Source organism: Larimichthys crocea, chromosome XXIV (assembly GCF_000972845.2).
Source record: "Larimichthys crocea isolate SSNF chromosome XXIV, L_crocea_2.0, whole genome shotgun sequence".
NCBI classification, from domain to species: Eukaryota; Metazoa; Chordata; class Actinopteri; family Sciaenidae; genus Larimichthys; species Larimichthys crocea.
This window is the reverse complement of record NC_040034.1, coordinates 14,382,557-14,403,819: the sequence shown is the minus strand read 5'-3', so window position 1 is coordinate 14,403,819 and position 21,263 is coordinate 14,382,557. Positions and strand designations below refer to the sequence as shown.

At 40.8% G+C, this 21,263-nt stretch overlaps 1 protein-coding gene across 3 annotated transcripts in view; it reads left to right on the top strand.

Moving 5' to 3' along the window:
• The window catches only part of dlgap2a (discs, large (Drosophila) homolog-associated protein 2a), a 155,551-nt gene that overhangs the window by 39,279 nt on the left and 95,009 nt on the right, over positions 1–21,263 (top strand). For 2 of the 3 annotated variants that reach the window (XM_027275116.1, XM_027275118.1), the window contains exon 1: positions 5,436–5,870. The exons of the other annotated variant lie outside the window; for it this stretch is intronic. The gene's annotated coding sequence lies outside the window, so the exon portion shown is untranslated. Of the gene's footprint in view, positions 1–5,435; positions 5,871–21,263 lie in introns of those variants that run through there. 3 annotated transcript variants of the gene reach the window in all.

Sequence of the window (21,263 nt, the reverse complement as noted above, 5' to 3'; positions counted from 1 at the left end):
GTGTTACAGCCACAATGTGACAGAGATATGCCTGGTGGGGTTTCGAGATTAGTTTATGTTTGGAGACCAAATTTGTTTTAAACAACGTTGCAAACTAGCGGTGTAGAATTTGAAAGATATGCATTTATCATATAGGAAGTATGTACTTTGGGATATCTTGGCATTCACTGCATCAGTTTTGACCATTTAGCTGTCTTTCCAAAGTCCCGTACAGAAAGGACAATAGTGAATTGCTTTAGTTCAGCTTTAATGTTTAATAAAAACCTTAATCTACAGCAAAGGTTGTTCAGACTTCAGTATTAGGTGACACTACTTCAAACTTTCAACATACATTTAAAGTATGTATCGTGTATTGACGACTCTCTTCGTGCTTGTTTGAGTGAAAAAGAATAAACAGAACTCGAGCCTTCTTTCTTAAGGAATGCTCCTTTTTTATTATAAGCCATTACATACTCTGAGTGCATGAAGAGAATCCTTGAGGTCAGATTAAAGACTGCTGAGGTCCCTATGGTCAGATTGCAGCCCAGATTCTCTCACTGTGTTAAGGCGTTGCCCTGCTATATACTAATATGCAAATGAAGCGATTACATATTAATGTTATGAACGTTTCACCATACTTCTCCTGTATTGGTAATGATGACCAGTGGTGCAAGCCTGGATCTTGTCATCTCCAGGGCTTACAGCAATCTTGCCATGTATACCTTAAATAGGGAGGCATACAGAAAATAGTTGATATTAAGATGACAGCCAATCGCTCAATTCTATGGTGCTAAAAGCTTTCTCCAATTTTACTTAAGACATCTGTTTACTCTGCGAATTCCTATAAGTTCAATTAAAGCAGACTCAAAAATATACCACATATGTTTAAGATTTCATTTCTGATTGATTTGGCAATACCTGTTGTCACTGGTGGAAAATATGGTTCAATACTACTTTGTCAGAAATGCAGCTAAACTAATCTATGTTGTTCTGACAAAGAAAACAGTCAATACTTGGTCTTTTTCCATCGTCCCATATAGCAACCGTGATTTTATTTCATGCTGTGCACGGTGTGAATAGTGTTTCATAGAACAGCAGGGTAAAATGAGCTGGTTACCTTGCTGAAAAGTTGGACGTGTGCAGCTTGTGGCCTGTGAGTGTCATCTAACAGCTCAATGAGGCTGCTCCTTCTTGTTCTATTACTCCCTGCAATATTTAAAACAGATGCACTGTCAAGAAATGACCATGTCTTGTTTTAGAGGTGCAATTCTGATGAACAGTTGCTGTCAGCCCTAACCTCAGTGGTAGACAGAGGTGTTTTTCGGTGACTGTTCACACGGGGAGGGGGGCACGCACACCTGACTGAAGATGAGCATGAGAGAATAAATAAATGGGAATGTTTATTTCCATTTATTGTAAAGGAAATAAACAATAAATAAACAACAAAAAAGATTACTTTTTTTGTGTGTGTGTGTGTGTGTGTGTGTGCATGTAATCATACTTCATAATCCCGTCAAGCTCAATGAAAATACGGTGGTATTTAAAGCTGTTCGTACTGATAACATGCACCAAGTGAAAGTTAGTCTACAGTGTACATACTTTCGATTGCATGCACGTATTTCCATTCTTGCTTAAAAGCTCTACTGCAAACTTCACTTCTGTTCTGTTGTTACCACTTGATAAACTTGCTGACACTTGCTGGTATTGTTGTTACTGACACTAGCAGTACAGAATACTGATGTAGTGACACCTGACTACAGGAAATAGCATCCATGCCAGTATCTTTATTAAACAGAATTAGTGACCCTTATTCATGTATCATACATCAATAATAGTGTAATTTTATACATGATCCATGGTGACTATGATAGTGTATAAAGAGGTTATTACAGAATGTGAATTAAATGAATCCATGGCCTGGCTATAAATAATATCTCAAATAGGCTTTATTTTTTGTCTATAACATTGATCAACTAGGTTGATGACATACCATATTTATCAGTTTATTGACATTGTCAGCCAATTGAAAGAACAATTGATATATTAATTAACAAACATTTTACTCCATACCATTTACAGAGAAATTTAATGAGATGCAGATGATTTAAAGAAAGACATTTGAGAAGTGAAACCAGAAATATGTCTTCAGTGTTTTGATGCTATGTGTACATATTGTTTGTATGTTGGCATGTTTGAAAATGAAGAAACAAGTGGATATGTTTTAAAATGTAACTCTGTACCTCCATAGATAACACACTCAGCAGTCAAAGAAACTCATCGGGCGTGGTATTTGTATCATTTAACAGTTTTAAGAGCACATCAGTCCAACACAACAAGACAGGTGAGAGACATCTCCTTTGCATGTCATTTGGCCGAAGTCATTCGAGAGCAATGATAAGGCTGGCTGGTGAATGACGAGAATGAATAGTTAGCAGCGTCTGCAACCTCATTACAAGGACAAACTGCGTACAGCAGGAGGCTGATATCTCTGGCACAGCCCCACTTCGCTGTTTCCAATTTGAATAGAGAAGGGAATAATGCTTAATGCCTTTCCCTGTGTGGATATTGGCTTGTATGGGACAGCGATCCGTGAAATGAATATTTTTGTGAGATGAGATTTGTTATACACAAAGAAGAAGACCTGCTTTTCCAGCCGACCGAGAAACACCCGACACAGGAGAGTAGAGGTATTGTAGGTCCAGGAAGTGGAGAGCTCAGAGAATGATAATACCTGAGAAAGAGGAAGAAGAGAGATCAAGAAGAAGGGCATGATAAAGAATAAGATGAAGAAAGGGAGTTGGTCGACTGATGGTAGATTGTTGTGGCTAACAGAGATGAGGCTAACGTGATTACATAGAGAATTTCAAAGTATATGTCTTGACTTTTGATTTGATTGAGCATGTCAGACTGTCAGCAGTTAAAAAAAGTTTTTTGTATCTATATTCATGTCCTAGCTATAACATAATGCTCCAAGTAAAGCTCCTCAAATGACGTTATCTATGGCATACAGTATATTTTTAATATGATGGTTTTGAATTGGGCACTATGGTGGTGCAGTGGTGAGCACTGTCATTTGACAGCGAGAAGGTTACATGTGAATGGTTGCCTCTATGTGTCAGCCCTACGATGGACTGGCAACTTGTCCAGTGTGTACCCGCCTCATGCCTAATGTCAGCTGGGATCAGCTTCAGCCCCTATGATAGTTAATCCATCTCCAATCCATGATCTCAGTTTTATGTCTTAAAGAAAAGAAGGACACTGAAGGCTTCATCTCTTCGTTCGTCTCCAACTTGGCTTCATATGGTTCGTTGATCTGATTGGTTAGCCTGCGATAGACAATGATATACAGATGGTTCATCCAATCACCTACCAATTTTTTTTGTAAAACTGCCCTCCCACTTCCAAACATTTCATCCTATAGATGGTTATGTGCAACAAATGCCTAAGATTAGGATGGCAAATAAAGGGTTATGTATCTCCCCATCTGAGGTGATTCAGTACATATTAAGATACACAGAACACAATCAGATAAAAAAAAAAACAATAGCCTACAGTTTAATTTGTGATGCTACAGTTCAGCCAATTCAATGCTATTCAATTCACCACAATATTTAATATTTTTACTTTTCAATAATAGAAGTGTGACTGAAATAAATCAATTATTTCATGGAATATTGAATCAGAAATACTCCAGCAAATAATGTCCTCTGGCACACCAACTGTAGTAAACATGGGGAGTGATATGATGGATAACTTTTTTTTTTTTTTTTAGCTTTTCTCTCTAAAATGCTGCTATTTCCCTCAGCTCATGGGTCAATGTCACCCACTGTCATCTACTGCTTGCTGCCTGCATCTTCACATGAAACCACTGTCATCTACTGCTTGCTGCCTGCATCTTCACATGAAAATATGTATTTTTTGTGTGTGTGGCCTAATGGATCAAATTCCGATTAGTCATTTTAGGGTTTTACTGTTGTTTTTTTGGTCACTTTGGTTAGTGTATGTCAAATGACCTGCAATAAAAACTGTCCCCTCCATGCCAATATCCCCTCACAGCATAGCCTGGGGGCTTCGATATGGCATATCCTGTATGGTGCATCAGCTTTAATTTCAACCATTTCAACTGTAATGACAGTATTATTGATAGTAATCATAAATTTATGGTTGTGGTGCTTTTTGACAAATTCTGTGTAAAAGATGATGAATGAGATAGAAATATAGATATGTATGGATGTAATATAGATATGAAACAAGTTACACCAGTGCTAAAGTTCAATTCAACTTTCAATCAAAGTTAAAAAAACATTTTTTTTTTTAAAAGGAGTTGACAAGTGATTTACAGTGAAAGATAAAAAAAAATAGTGCTGTGCAAATATTAATCCAACAGGTATCATCCTATCAACCCATCTGATCTGAACCACAGCCTCATTATAAACCCAGACAGCCCATTCCCTCCTCCGACTCATCCCCTGTTTTCGTTGTTATTATTTTTTTACGTGAACAGAGCAGGGAACAATATCAGTATTATGCATATACCCACCTTTCCGGTGAAGGGGGAATGAATTTTTTCAATGGGCTCATAAATCCCTGCTCTACCTGTTCGAGCACCGTTAGGATGCGCAGTGGTTGGCTGGCCGGCTCTCTTGGCCGAGACTATAGATCTGGATTGACAGCTGCTCCATCCTGTCTGCCGCTGTTAATCATTGAAGGATTTGGGCTGCCGGCAAGCAGCTCTGCCAAGCGACCTTGAGCCCTGCTGGGGCTGAAGGACTCCAACTAAAAGCCTGCTCCCCTGTTGCAGCAAGCGATAGGCACTTCAGCCAGGTGGCCCAATTGCTCCATAAGAGAGATTGAAAGGTAACTAAATGTGCCACATGGTTGGAGTATATTCCCTTTTAAAATTCAACATTCTTTGAATATGCATGCCCACTTGTCTGCCTGGTATTCATACCCTGCGTGGATAATAACCAGTTATGTAACTTCAATGCACCATTATTCACTGTGCACTCCTTTTTATGAACCCATTTTCAAATGATATGTCTCACCTAAAATTAGAAAACTAAACCTTTGTTTGAACTACCACATACATTAATAATAATAATAATACAGTATAAGGAGTAATAAAAGAATAAAAAAAGATTTATTCATATTTGGAAGGTCTTGATATGATATTTCCATCTTTATCCATGGTGACACTGTAGAATGGACACGGACGAATCTCGAGAATGGTATTCAACATGCGATAGTGGAGCGGGGAAGAAGAAAATATTAGATGACATGCAAGAGAGGAACGGCACTGAGATAATGGAAGAGTCTGCTCAGTGCCATGTAAATAAAATAAATAAATAAAGCCTCTCGCTATCTCCTGCTCTGCTCCTCTTCTCTGTCTCTCGCCCATTCTCTCCATAACTCTCCATCTGTTCGGCTAAACACTCCGTAAAGCAGAAGTCCAGGATCCAGACTCCAGTCCCGGATTTTTGCTCCAGCCATGCTGTTGGAACCAGCAGCAGCAAATGCCTGTTTTGCCTGCCTATCCTCTCTCCTCTCCCTCTCTTGCTGCGCGCTACTCTGCTCTGCTGCAGTGGATGGTCCTCACGGTGCGCTCGCAAACTCGTCTCAGTGGAGGGGACCTGAGCATCTCACTGTCATTTTCCCACCCTTCTTCCTTTTTTAGCCCTCGTTCTTTCACCCGACCCCCCTCTACCTATCATCAGAGGGTCTGGATAAATGTGAGGGAAAAGTCATAGGATAGATGAGAGAGAGAAGGGAAGCGCTCAGGAAGTCTTTAATCCAACATCTCTTGCACATATGACTGTGTTATGTTCTGCTGTCTCCGGGTGACAGAGAAGCTTGTGCTCTTACATACCTCCTGCTTTTAGACTCTGTGCCAGGTAAGTTCTTTCTCAAGCTTGACGTTTTTTAAATCTGCGCTTAATGTAGTGGGTGACAGAGGAGCGTCTTTTGCTTGTTTCTCCCCGAGGGAGGGGGCTGACATGTTCTGATGAGGAGATGATATTTTGGCAGAAGTTGTGTGCAAACAGGTCCAACGTAGGGCACGGTTGACATATGGTATACAGTATGAGTGTGTCTGTGCTAATCTGTGTGCTTCTGTGCTTTATAATAGACCATTTGGTCTCTCTGAGCTTCCATCGTAAGCTCTGCAATAAATTCTGATCTACTGCAGCAACTTGAAACGGTTGGCCCCCCTTTTCTTTAAATATTGAGGCAGGATTAGCTGTGTTTACGCTCTTATACTGTACATGATCTGCATGTTCCACACACTGTCATCCATAATCCAATCTATATGTGGTGTCGGGGAGCGGCTGTAGCTTTGATTCATGTGTATTTGAGTCCCTCTGAGTATGCTGGGGTATCAAAAAAAGTGCAGCATTATTATTTTCCTGTTTTGTTTTTTTTGTTTTTGTTTTTTGAGGGGGACCCTGCAGACGAGGAGCACACTACACTGCGCGTGTGTGTGAGCGCGTACATGCAAGTGTGTGGGCGGCTGCATGCGTCTAATGTAAACTCTCATGGAAGGGTGAGCTCTGAGTGGGCAGCTTGTACGTAGTTTTGCATTTTGTGAATGAAGTGTTTGAGGAGAAATAGTGTCTATGTGTGTGTGCATGCATGCAGGCATGTTTAAACTGTCATGCGTGTGCGTGTAACCCAAACACTATCAACCGTCTCTCATATCTGGTATCTGGACTGCAAGCTCTGACATCAGCAGCACACACTACCCTTTTGGGAAACACTCATCTACAGTACAGTGCCGTCTCTTCATCAGGTATTGGGTGGCGTTCCAGTGTGGGTGGTGACTTGGTGACGATTTACAACCTGGGTTCCCAGGTTCTCTCCCCCCGGTGTAAATCAGCCTGCTCGGTGGAGCACAGAGACACTGCAGCCAGTTAGAGGAGATGCTTTGGATGGTCATGTCCACTGCTGCACTGCAGACAGACTCTCTCCCACTAAAGCTGCTAACAGACAGTGTGTTACTCAGCCACAGACAGCGTAGGCTTGGTTAGAGAGGCTCTTCATCTATCAGCCTTTGGTATTTGAACAGATGCTTGTATTCCAAAGTAACTTATAAGCAAGCTGTGTAGTGGTTTTGCAGGTGGATCTATCTGATGGGAATTAAAGCTCGTGTCTGGTGTTATTATCGTCATGCTTGAACAACTGTGTCACTAATGCCACTATGCTGAAGAATCAGGGCTCTTAATGTACCAATAATCAACCCTTGATTGTTCCTGTGGCTTGTCCGTCCTTCCCAAGCGACGCTCATTAATTAGGAATACAGGCCCTAATTTTAATGGGGCTTTCCCCTAAAATACATGCATTCTGCACTTTGCATAGTACTTCTACCGTAGGTGCTACATATACGAGTAACACAGCCAAATGGAAGCCGTGGTTCAAGTCAGCGATATCGACAGCAATCATCTGCCCTGTTCAAGTATCATTAAGCCAGAACACCAAATGCCTTTAATATAGGGTTGTTGTGCATATTCCCACTCGTAATGCCGCCTTCATGTTCACAAGCACACGGTTATTGCATTAGTGAAAAATAATGGCGGGGCTAGAGGCATAGCACCACTCTTAAGTGTTACAACTCCGGGTAAGTGGTGAATTTCGATCCATGTTCCACACTCATTAAGCAGCGCTCCTATGAATTAATGTAAGCCGGAAAGTGAAAGTGTTCATACATTTGTACTTGAATTTATAGAGTATGTTTGTGAACACCAATGTAGTAGGCAGGGCTGAAAACCTTTAAGACGACTGGGCCAAGTGGAAACTATCTTAGATATCAAAATGTTGCTAAAAATGTTAAAATGACGAGTTATCCTCTATTAAGCTGCAGTACACTTCACTTAGTACTGACCAGTGGTAATCAAGCACCAAACCTAAGCAATCTAGATATACATTATATATTAACCTGGTTGACAATGACCATACATTACTATACATTGTCTTGTCAGACACTTGTTCTGCTGGACTTCAGTAGCCTGACAGAGAATCAGGACAAAACAGGAGTGAGACAGATACAGCTGTTGGCTCGTTGAAAATGATGCTGTCACATTTGCTTTCAAACAAGATGAATGACACTTGGGTGGCGGCTGAACTTGAATGCACAAACAGCTTGCTTGCATAATGTGTTTTTCTTAAGTTGATTAACATGGCTTGTGTGTGTGTGTGTGTGTGTGTGTGTGTGTGTGTGTGTGTGGCCTTGGGTACATATAAACTGAATTGTGACCATTCTACATGTCTGTGCTGTTTTTGTTGAATTCTCACCGCCAGCTTGCTTCATGACGTAACAAGGTGATTCCCAGAAGCAGCAAAGGAAAACTGAGAAATGAGCTCAATTGTGCAGACGCAGCGAAGGATGCTTTGAAAGAATGCACAGAAGAAAGAACTGAGCGTTCTCGCTGGCTCACATTGGGTATCTGGGACAATGGACTCACAGCTCTTGACAGCAACAGTCATGGACACTCAAACACTGAACCTCACAGACAATGAAAGCAGCTGTCAGCCATAAACAAATCAGAAGGAACGAGTAAGGGCATTGGAAAATTGCCATCAGCATGTTGCAATAATAATCTACATCAGTGCACATGAATTACATATACAGTGTAATAGAAAAATCCATAATAACAATGACAAAGAACACTTCTGTCAATTCAGTATAATCCAATTTGGGGTTGGGGCCTGGGGTTACACATATTAAACCAGTATATGTATATAAAAAACGTATGATGCTGTGAAGGTTTGCAGGTAGTTAAGTGGTTTTTTGAAGATCTGGATGATGTTGATTCAGGTCTACAGAAACAAATCATGTTTGCAGAACTCAGATTTCATGGTTTGCGGGCCACTTATGTTGATTTGCACAGCTTAAGGAAGCATATTATCACAGTCCAACACTGGAACGGCAGTGAAGTGTCTCTGAAAAAAATGGTTAAAGAGACACAAAGAGAATGAGTTGGAAAATAGATGACAGCTTAATTTGGATGAATTCAATCTGTTTCAGCAGCTGACAGGGCTGGAATAGCATTTAATTTAGATTATTTTTTTATTTTACATTTATTGGGTGTATTATAGTCATCGAGGATGATGTTCCACAGCTCTGGATGAATGCATGAATTGTTGCGGGGACACACAGATGATGGCCTTGCTTGCTCCATTAACTTTCTGGTCAGTACGGTGATCCAAAATGGGACGAGGCCGCCCACTCGCTGTAGATGATCAGCCGCTGGTGTCAGATGTGTCAGTTTGTACCATGTGTGTGTTTTGTCGCATGTGTTTGTGTGAGGTGTGAACAACTGTCAGTGTACAATCTCTCTGCTGGGATAAGCGTTTTGACTCCAATCTGTGTCCAACTGAGTCTATCAGCCCCTTTCTTTTTTTCTTTTTTGGAAAACACACATACATACACAAGCATGCAGGATGCCAGTGAGGTTCTGAACAGTCGCCTCTTCAGAGGCTGCCTCTTCTCTCCCAGTGGGGAATCTTTAACTTGAGTCCAAGAGAAAAACAAGAGAAGAAAGCCCTCTCTTCTCTTGCGTCAGCATCTCTCGCTCCATCTCTCACTCTCTGTGTGTCTGTCACTCACCACCACACTCTCTCCAGACCTCCTTTTCTCCCTCTTCCTCTCTGCTTGATCAGTTTTTTTTCCACCTTTCTCTATCTTGCTGTCACTCTCTCTCTCGCTGTCAATAGGTTACATTGCAGCCTGTGCCAGAGCTCAGTCTATGAGCCACAGGTAAAGCATTAAAGCCAAATGACTCAGCCACTGAAACAGAACAACCTCTTTGCTACTTGAAAGCACTGCTCGGGCCCACTTCTTAAAAGTTACACTGGAAGATGCTGCTCCAGCTGTGATGCTTTTTCCCCTTTACCTCCGCCAGCAGTTGGCTGACACACCTTCACGCCTCTGATAGACACCAAGTCACAGGATGATAAACTGTCGTATGGTCTGGCAGACTGCCTGCTTTGTGTTGTTGTTGTGTGATGGGCATGTGTTTGTGTGCATACGTGTGTGTGTGTGTGTGTGTGTGTGTGTGTGTGTGTGTGTGTGCGTGTGTGTGTGTTTTTTTTATTATATGTGAAATGTATTGGGATACATAGGAAGAGCCTGCAAATAAACTCCCTGAGATCGATAACTTTGTTTCCAAAATGGTCTTGACAAGGCAATCATAAACTGTTCTGAACTGTATTAAGTTTTTATAGGATTTCCCATCGAGTGGAGGCAGTCCAGGCATGGTGCAGTTTCTCAGAGAATATTGCAACCTAAATATAATACAAAATTAGGTGGGAGCAGGTGTTAAAGGTTTGGTCATGTTTAGCCGTAAAACCAACATGGTCAGGTTTAGAGAAACATGTTGGTTTGCATTTTAATTACTACGTCATAGCAAATAGGGGACCTTGGTTGTCATGGTAACAATAACCAGTAGTGTCAGTAGGAATGTGGAAACAAACACAATCTCTGATGTTTGATGAACCATTTCTTCCTCCTTCCTGACGAACATGAGTCATAATTACTACGGTTATGAGAGGGCTTTATTTGAACATAAGCATACTCCGTGTTGTTTATGGGGAATTTACTGAAACAACTTGTTTTCTGTGAGAGGACAGTTTTGAAATTTCATTGGGTCAAATCTGCTTTCATCTCTTAAACCAAACTGGCTCAATGGTGAGTCGTTTGGTGAAAAAAAAAAAAACTAGGCTAAACCCACACACGTTATTTTTTTAAACTCTAGCGGAGTTGCCAAACTTTCCTAAAAATATATCAGGATGATTTTTCACTCGCTTTATATGCCACAACACAGAGTATTTCCTTTTGATGGAACTGTGCAGCCATAAAAAAACATGGAGTTTCAGATTTAAACATCTCAGAAACTCACTCATAAACATCAAATAGCTTCAATAAAAAACTGGAAAAGGTGGATGCAGAATATATATGTTATTAATCAGATATAGTGGAATGCTTTTAACAACATGAAAGCTACTTGAGAGGAGACAAAAGGGGAAAACTGGACCTTAAGGGGATGTTTAAATAGTATTTTATCTAGTACGAGCTTATTTCTCATTTATAATCGACCCCAGCGCACCATCATCACACAAAGCTTTGCTCAGGTTTAAAATCCTCTGTTTGTTTGACACCGCAACGCAGGGCCTTGCTCCCTTAGTTGCCATGGAGACACCATTAGGCAGTGGTGCCGCACCGATTTTTGTATTTCTTTGCATAACCCCACGCCAAACTGTGCTGCTTGTCGGGGACTCGCCCGTGCCAACTGTGTGTGTGTGTGTGGGTGGATAGATGGGTGCATGTGCATGTTTTTGTGACAGAGAGCGAGTGGGAGAGAAAAGAAGACGGAGATCAGAACACGTCGGGAGGGATTGAGAGAATAAGTGAAAAAAGAGGGGCGAAAGAATGACAAGGAGAGGATTGAATGATGGAAACAATGAGTGGGGAAACACAGATACTCTTCGATCACAGGCTACGGTACACACACGCCTCTTCTAGCAGAGATGACTAGAGTACGTACGTGTGAGTGAGCAGGGTGAGTGTGTGTGGGTGGAGGGATGCCGCAACAGTGCAGCTTATTTTGCCTTCAGTTTGATCCCGGCAACCTGCTCCCAGGGGCTTCTCACTGCATTACTTCAAGTCAATTCACACACTGTGATGTCAAATCTGGATTCACTCTCATTATTAGCACACATGAGGGTTTGATAATGAGTCTAGTGATTTTAAGATTCCTCTAAAGTGTATTGACTTGTTTCTCGAGAGGGATCAACGTATATAGATGTGTGATACAGTGCAATATAATTGAAATTGGACTAATTTGGTCATGAATCATCGATAGAAAATGACTCACCTGGTTATACTGAACTAAAATCCTGTTGTACATAATTCTGGTAGGTGATGTTTTGTTGATCCACTATGGCCATTTGCCTCTTTTTTTTTCTGAGAAAAATGAATTTACCAGTGCTCGCTGACTACCTACATATGCATATACATCTGCTATGCCATGTTTGCATGTAGCAAACCTGGTATGCCTTGAGAAGAGTATGATGATATTTTAGCTTTAACATTAGCTTGACTTGTAGATATTTACGAACACAGTGTGATTCACTGTGATTCTTATTGGTTGCATTGTGGTATATGGTCAGCAGATGTCACAATTGAACATGATTCATGTTTAATTTTAGCGTGAAAGTAAATGCATTGTTATTGATGTATTGGATATTGAGGTTTTTTTTTTACGGTTTTACGTCAACATGGGCACTTTGTTATGAAGTTACTGTCTCGAGTTGGAGATTACAGCTACATGTAAGTGATGTTACAGTCCTTTGATCAGTAGATGACTGTTTGTGTTCTCACATTACTACATTTTAGTATAACTGACTAATGAGTATAAATGAGAAGCTGCTGGAGAGCCAAGACAAGTCAGTGGAATAAGTCAGGAACAAAGACAATAACACGAGGGGGATTTCACTAATTATCTGATAATTTGCTGTTCATTCTATTTGATTTGTTTTTACCACTTTACCACATTTGTCAGCTAGTTTGATGAGTTATGGATTTTTTTTTTTAAAACAAACGTGCAGGAGTGTGTTTAATTTGACATGATGTATTATTGTGTCACTTATCAACAGCTTGCGAATATGAAACATTCAAAACAACAAAAATTTTCTGAAAACGTTTTTTTTTTTTCAAAGTGTACCTGGTATCTAGATGCTCAGTGTTTTACTATGTTAGAATCCTGCCTTCCAGTCTAGTGATTCAGAATAATAACTCCATACCTTCAAGTAAAATGATACAAAATGAACTATGATTGCCTTAGAAGTGTTCTTCTGTCTTATCCATGTGTGTTAGCCTTTGCCTCATCCACCCTCTGCAAACTGTCTGAGGTCTGTCTAGGCCAGGGATTCTTCTAAATTCTGCAGTAGCTCTGCACAAGAATTTAAATCCACCACTCCGGGACCTTGATTTTCAAATATATACCAGTCTTCAACATATCTTGGACTCCTGTCTCATTATGGGTCCTACTCCTGCTTTACAAGCCGCACATTGCTATGACAGACGGTTACAGCATAGAGCTGCTGAGATCTGTGACAAATAGGTAATAACCTCTTGTGCACTTTGGGCACATTGTCATCCCTCAGGGCAAGTAGCCAACGGAGGTAGGTCAAAGGTGAGACTGCACAGCGATGAGGTAAATGTAGTCATCATTGCTCGGTTTTGAGAACTGTAGGCAGAATGGATAAAGGAAGGGAGAGTTTGTGTGTGTCTGCATTTGTCATGGGATGTTTAAGGCTTTATGATAAAGGCGGCAGAAGCAGCTGTTTGTTTCTTTCATTGATACAATGCAATAGAGCCTAAACAGTGAATAATCCTGTGGAAGTGATGTGCTTTACAATAAATTAGAGAAGAATTAATCACCATGAGCAGCAAAAGCCAAAACATTTGTTCCTGCATAAAGCAAAAGGATTCATCACAGTTATAACTTGCTCAAATTGCTAAGAGACAGATAATCTATGTATTTCTTATGGTTAGGCTGGCAGAAAGACCTTTTCTCTTTCTCCTCTCTCTACACAACATCTTTTTTTTCCTCCCAATTTTCTCTGTACTCACCGTATATCTCTCTCTTATCCACCCACACCCACAAAAGGTGCGCACACATTCTCTCAATCGAGTCTATCCTTCCTTTGTTTATTCGGTATGTTTTGTTTCTGCAGTATAAGCACAAGCAAAGTTTAATATTGCTTTGGACACCTTGAAAGAATCCAGTGTGGATTTACTGCTGTACATTCTCTCTGAATGTCTCTCTCTCTCTCCCTCTCCTTCACTCTCTCTGAGTCCGTGTTGTGCAAGTGTGCAGTTTTGACAGCACCAGAAACCAAATCACACAAACAACCATCCAGATCCCTTCAATGGTATTAATGTATTCTCTCATAAGTCTTGCTGGTGCCTCTCTCTACCCATGCCTTCACAAACCTGACATTAAAAACTCTGGTGCATTAGAGACCATCTGCAGGCTGTTTGAAGCATCAGGTTTTGGAGTAGCCTGTTGGTTACTAATTGAGAACAACGGGTGCTGTGGTCACATCACTTAGCTGAGCCCCGATGTGATGCGCTGACCTGTTCCAAAAATAGCAAGTGCGTTTTATCAGGCAGGACATGATCTGCCCTACTGTGGTGACGTTCAAGGCCAAATGCATTGACAACATTTTGATGGAGTCAAAGATGTTTGAGATCACATTAGCCTGGCATTATTCCTTCATAGCTGTGAAAGTGAATACAAAAAACTTGCTTATGCACAGTATATATACAGCATAAATCATGCATATCAAACAAATAAAAGGATCAGGTTATCACTGCTGATTACTACAGGGCTGGGAGACTTGCAGTTATCATGTTATATAATGAAGTAAAGTTCTTCAAAGAACTTTATAAATACAATACAGGATCTGTCAGTAATTCTTTCTCTCCTTCATCTGTTCCCATCGTGGATATAATGGACAGTGTTGGGTAGTAATGCATTACTTTTGGTAATGAGTAATGTAAGGCATTTTACTCTTGGGATCAACTTTTCAACATTTTCTTACTCAGATTTGATAAAGGGTTGATCATTTCTGTGCTCAGTGGAGAGTCTGGTCTAAGATTGGCTGTTGGTAGAGGTAGACCGTCGAAGTAACTCTAAATTGTTCTTATGTGGAGTCTTCTTAGCCCATCCTATCTGTATATTGTGAGTCAATACCTTCAAACCATAGACTGGCTACTTATTAAACCACAGTGTCTTTCTTCTATCTTCAAACACATGACACACACCAAGCAGCAAACCTCAGTGTCTAGGAAATGAAGCTAATGCAGTAGCTAAGTGCTAAAAACTGCAATTCCTTTAGTGGCCGCTTGAGACAGGCTGCAGAAGTCAGTCCGTCTCCATAAGGACCTGTATTAAAATGTCCAACTTCACAGCAGAAATAAACATGTTTACAGCCTGGTTAAGGCAACGGTTTTGGTCCCTATAGCTAATTTTATTGTTTATGACAACTGCGAGGGGAGTGAATTCTTTTTTTAACTCACCTGTTCAGGTGATATTAAGGCTCAAAGTTGAGCATAAATAACAGAGTGACCACTTTATTGACAGGAAGGTGCCATTACAGATGGCTTTTAGAACATCCAGGTGACAGGTCCGCACATGGTCCATGTCTTTGCTGATATTCAGATTAGCCGGGGGGCGGAAGAAGCAGTACATCCAACATGGTGGCGGCCAGCGCCACATATTTTCAGCTTTAAAACAGCATTTTGTAGACCTACGGGTGACGTCACTCAGACTCTGTCCATTCCTTATACTGTCATTGGATGTGACATGTGGGTGTGAGGCATTTGAAGTCATTTTGATGGGGCTTGCTGTAATGTAATTGTTAAATTCTTTCAGTGACTAATATAATGAGTAATCGATTGGAATCTTCAAGTAACTTACTGAACGCTGGTAATGTGTAAGTTTGTGTCAATGATCTACACAAAGCACATCAAACTGTAGCCCCACAACATGTTTATTACACTGGCAGTCACGTTGTAAAGCCTTATACCTGTGCAGGCTATAGCTGATGTCATTGGCACACTTAAAACACACTACATGGGAGTCTTTTATGGAGTTTTTTTAATTTTTGTATTCAGGACACAAAAATTATTTGGTGAAATGTGATGGCAGCTGGAATGAAGATGGAGTATGGCCAGCTGTTTACAGTGATTTGCAGTTGCAGCTGGAAGTTCAGCAGGTGCAGTCTCTTATGTTGCAAAACGCTCCTTTCACAGATACATGTGTGTAAATGATTGATCATTTTGTCTGTGAAGTGGCCAAAATGCTCTGCTATGAGTTACAGTAGCGTAGAATATATGTCACTTCGCTGCCATCTACTTAAATTGCTCACCATTTTACACAGTCAGTCATCACAAGAATGCAATTACACCCACTCCCCCACAGCCCCTATTAATAGCCACGGATAAATCATCAATGTGACATGTCCGTGACACACTGCCAAATTTTAATCAAATGGCCGTGGTTCCAAACGTGATGCATCCAATGGTTCAGATGGGGAATAACCACAATGCCATGTAATGGAAAACATTAAATAAACACAGTCATGCTGTTTGTAAGAAGAAGAAAAAAACGGACCCTGTCAACACGTGTAGTATTCAAGCCTTTAAATACAAACACAGTTTTCACATCTACACCTTCTCCATGTGGTCTCAGCAGAAGCGTGACACCTTTTGCGATGATGTGGTGGTGATCTAACACCTTCATCTCCAGGTTTGTGTGCGTTGGGGCAATGTGTGTGCTGGGGTAACACATAACCACCACCACCCCCCCCTCTCCTCACAGCTGATCTGCAGCAGGTTGAGCCAGAGACCTGCTGACTAGTAAAAGGCAGGGTCATTAGGCCAGGTGGTGCCGCTGCGGTACCCACTGAGAAGCACATGTCTGGCATTAACACCTACAGACAGGACTATAGATGAGCATACTCAGATCATTAATCATTGTTCCAGTACAGTATAATCAAAACTTAACCTGTATCCATACAGCCAGATAAAGAAATGGCTAGTAGTAGCTTAAAAGTTAGAGTGGAAGTCATTCTCCTGACTGTTGTTGTTGTGGCACTGAGTTGATTCCTGTGCACCGTACAGCTCTTGGATGTGAAGGTAACCGATGGGGGAAAACATTTGTGCCTCATATCTCTTGCCATTACATTCAAGTCACAAATCCAGGCATCCACGTTTTCTGAAAAATAAATACCCAGAAGGTCAATTAATAATACTTAACGCTGTTCTGAATATTTTTCCAAATTCCTCCGAGACTCCTCTAAAACGCTGCATGGAAAAATATTTTGTCCGCTGCATGTTAAAAAAGATTTTTTAAAACCTGTTTCCCAAGTTGATACCCCGATGTAATAGTAATGCATGAGAGGCACAAGCTGGGGCCAGGCTTTATGAAAGTCAATCATAACAAGAAGATCAGGTGTTAAAGTTGACAGGTATACACCGATGACTATCTGCACTGATCCGTCTATATGAACCCTGATCTCCAGCTCCTCATTAGCATCGGTTTTCGCTGTTCTTGGAGACAGTATCTCCAGATATGTACTCATAGCACTGGATCAGGATCCACTGAGGACAAATAAGACAACGCTCCGTGTCATCTTAGAGTTGTGAGACAAAGACAAGGCTCTTGTCTGTCAATTGAACCAGTTAGTGTGAATGACAATAGGCATCGCGGTGTCAGCTTTCTGAAATGCCTCTGAGTGATTTCAGAGAACAGATGCACTGTACAGATGGGCATTGGTCTTTTTTTCATTAGCAGGCATATGAAGCGAGCTTTCAATGTGTCCACTGGGCTTTTAGAAAGCTTGCATTTATGATATCATTCAGGCTGGCAAATAGAACATTTAGGGCCCGCCACATCTTGTCTATAATACTCAGACATAGTTTGGACCCTACATTGAACAATTTGAAACGATAATGTTCATACTAGTGAATTACCATGGAGACTTTGAGAATTTAAGTACCTATAGGTGTAGTTCACTGGGAATAACTCCCGCTTTTCTTAATGAAAAGAAAAGAGAAAAGATTGAATCATCACGCTGTGCCATTCTAAATATTCTGGGCTTCTGGGTGGCTGTGACTCCGTCACCAGGATGTCCTTTTACATTGTTGATCTGTTCTTTAGGCCTCAGTAGCTAGCTATGGGTGTTGGTTTAGCTCAGTTGGTAGAGCATCTGCCCATGTACGAAGGCTCAGTCCTTGCTGTAGCGGCCCAGGGTTCGAATCTGATCTGCAGCCCTTTGCTGCCTGTCATTCCCCATCTCTCTCTCTCCCCACATTCTTGTCACTCTTTGGCTGTATCTATACAATAAATCTTCAAAAAGGCCAAAAAAATGTCATCAAAAAATCAAATAAAACAAGTAGCTAGCTATTACCACATTGTATTAAAGAAAGTGCTATATTTCAGGACCAAATTGCCCATCGTATATATTCCTGTTTCCAAAAAATTTGGAAGCAGTGTAAAGTTTTCTTTAATGTTCCCGAACCCGTGTTATATCCTGTTATATCCCGCCTGAGGGGTCAGCAGTTTCAGGTCATCATTTATTGATATTATTATATATATAATATATATTATATATATAATAGCAATAGTGAAATTCCTAAATTTCTTGAAATTGTGCATTGAGAAATTTTATTCTTAAGCTGTTGGACCACGCAGTTTTTTGAGTGGTCCATCCTTGCTTGTGAATGACTGATCTTTTCAAGGATGCCCCTTTCATACCCAGTCATGATACTCTCACCAGTTACCAGTTAACCTGTTGAATGTTCCAAACTGGTGTTTTTTAAGATTCAACAAATTTTCTAGTGTTTTTTTTGTTTTGTTTTGTTTTTTTGTGGCTCCTGTGTTGAGCATTAAATATCTTGTGTTGTCTTATCTTTGGACTGTATTCAACTGAATATTGGTCTTAAAGGATTTGCAAATCGTTGCATTCTGTTTTTATTCACATTTTACACAGACTCAAAACCTTTTTGGAATCAGCTCATTTTTTCTTTTCTTTTTTTCTTGCTTGCCACTGCCCTACAGTGACTGTAGGAATAATTTTAAAGCAGACCATCCATTGCATTGGTAAACACTATTCAATTATTTTACTATAATAGAAACCTCCTTCATCAGATTACTGGATTTGTTTAGCCCCATAATACATAAACAATTCCCCATAACCACACATACACACATACAATGTTCCATCATTTCTGCCATTGCTGTCGTGGCTCCTGCCAGGCTGATTAGGTCCAGGGTTTCTAAGCCATTACAGCGTTGATTGAAATCATATTTTGTTGCAGGGGTGGCAGATGCTGATCGACAAGCAAACTCCCAGGCATGTTCCACATATGGGAGTTGATGTGCTTGCCATTAATTAAATCACCCTGGGCCAGAGACTGCCAGTGGATGATGGCTTTTATCTGAGGAGCGTAAATCACCAGCATTGTGGGAAAAATGCAAATGATGGCTAAGCGATGTGCGCTTGTCCCCTGAGTGTTCTTTGATTGGATAAAGTTATTCCGTAAAGGTCTGTCACTATGAGTTAGACTCCATGTCTCTGTGCTGCAGTCACAGAACAATATTCAGTCTGTATTTTATGACTTAGACCAGCTCCTTAGTTTAATGTTATGCAAATTCAAACATCAATGCTGCATATTAAGGATCTGCACGGAGACGCAGATGGTACTGTCATGCACTTAAGCTCCTAAATAAATTTTGTTAGTTGCTGCTGCCCTCTGAAGTTAATACACTCTCCCATGGTCACTCAAGATGAGACTAGATTCATGTGTCAATACATGTTTTTGGCCTTAACCAGCCGCGTCATGACTCAACTTTTATCCTTGGGAGTTCAAGGCTGCTTCTGACACAGACAGACCGGTCCTATGAGTTCCAGCTGTTTATTCTCACCATGCCATCAATCTTTCCTTGCTGTCTCCAAAGGGACGACTGACTAATGGAGATGAGACTCAACATTTTTTATCTCTTTCTCACAGTGAAATTGATGTCTGAGCCACTAAACGTGAGGCCAAAAGCGAACCGTCTGTGAAACGCTGATGCAAATCCATTTTTTTTTAACCAGATTCTCCACCTGTTATTGAGCATCGTAAATCATGTTAGAGAAACTAACGAAAGTATGGGAGTCTAATGGTGCTCTGTTGTGATCTGATTCTCTCTCGTTTCAGGCACAAAGGGGAAAATGTTTATTTTTTTAAACTTCAATCTATCTTTATGTCTTTTCATGGGCTCCTCTTTAATCCACTCATTATTGTCACTCAGATGTAGAAGCTGAAACCCGGCCTCGCATCTCACGTCACTTAAAAGTAACAAAGTAACATTTACGGTTACTGCAATATCACATCAAAATCCTTTCATGTTTAAAAAAACACTTATTCTACCAAGTGGTATTAGTGGCTTATTTGTTTATATTATAACACGTTTTATTTGAAGATACACTATACAATGGAATCGCTGATGCTCTGCGCAAATTGCATTAATAGCATTGCCATCCATTCTCTTCTGTTTATCTGGGGTCCTGTCGCGGTGGCAGCAGGTTTAGCAGGGAACTCCAGACGCCCTCCCCAGCTACACATTCCAGCTCCTCCTGGGGGATCCCGAGGCGTTCCCAGGCTATACAGTACCTCCAGTAGGTTCTGGGTCTGCCCCAGGGTCTACTCCCAGTTGGATGTGCCCGGAGCACCTCCAAAGGAAGGCGCCCAGGGGGCATCTGATTAGGATGCCCCCTGGTAGCATTGCATTAATCTTAAATGAATGAGAAATAAACTGCAGACATTAGTGCATATTATATGTACCATATGTACCACTGGCTAATGATTATATATAAGTTTTTGTTCATAATTGGATTCACGTTTAAAAAATGGGTAAAATTCCTGTTGAAATATCCCACAGTCCAAAGTCTGATGATATTTCACTTTTATGCTCTTTTATGATTTTTGTTCTTTACAAATAATCTTGAACTTTGATTCAATAAATTCATCAATTAATTAATTATTAATGATCAAAATTGTTGACCATTACGGTCATTTATGTGTCATATTAGCCAGCCATAGCATGTATAAGCTGAGTGACCACCTGACCGATGGGTAGAGCATCAGGTTGGTCACTCACATGCTGGTCAAACCCCTCAGCCCTCTCCCTTGCTTTCATGTGCCAATGCCCAAAAACAAAGTGCCCCCCTGTGCTTTACAAATAAGGTACATTTCTTTTTTAAAACCAGCCTCTCTCCAATCACCCTGCAGCCACTCCCTGTTGAATTGAAAGTGAAAACATGGCAGTGGCATTTTAAAATAAAGAAGAATAGTGTGAACACACCCTCAGGTGGTTGCAGCTGCCGGCCTTTCCACCTATAAAAGCTGTTGTAAGTTGTAATGATTATGAGTCAGTACATACTCAGCATTGCAGCTTGCTGTTTATTGCATGGCAGGAACACCCTTGTTTTTTTTATTTACTTTTTCACTCAGTCTGATTCTAACTGATGTATACCATTGAACTGAAAGACTATGACTATGAAGAGTATGACATGCCTGTGTTTTTATTCAAGGACCGGTTGTTAGCATTTCTCAGTCTCTGTATAGAGTAGAAAGAGTGCAGAGTCCCATCCAGAGTGCTGGCCCCATCCAGAGCCAGCTACCACTTAGTCATGGCTACATAAAGACAGCTCTGATGGACTCCTGTGCTGTCGCCTTG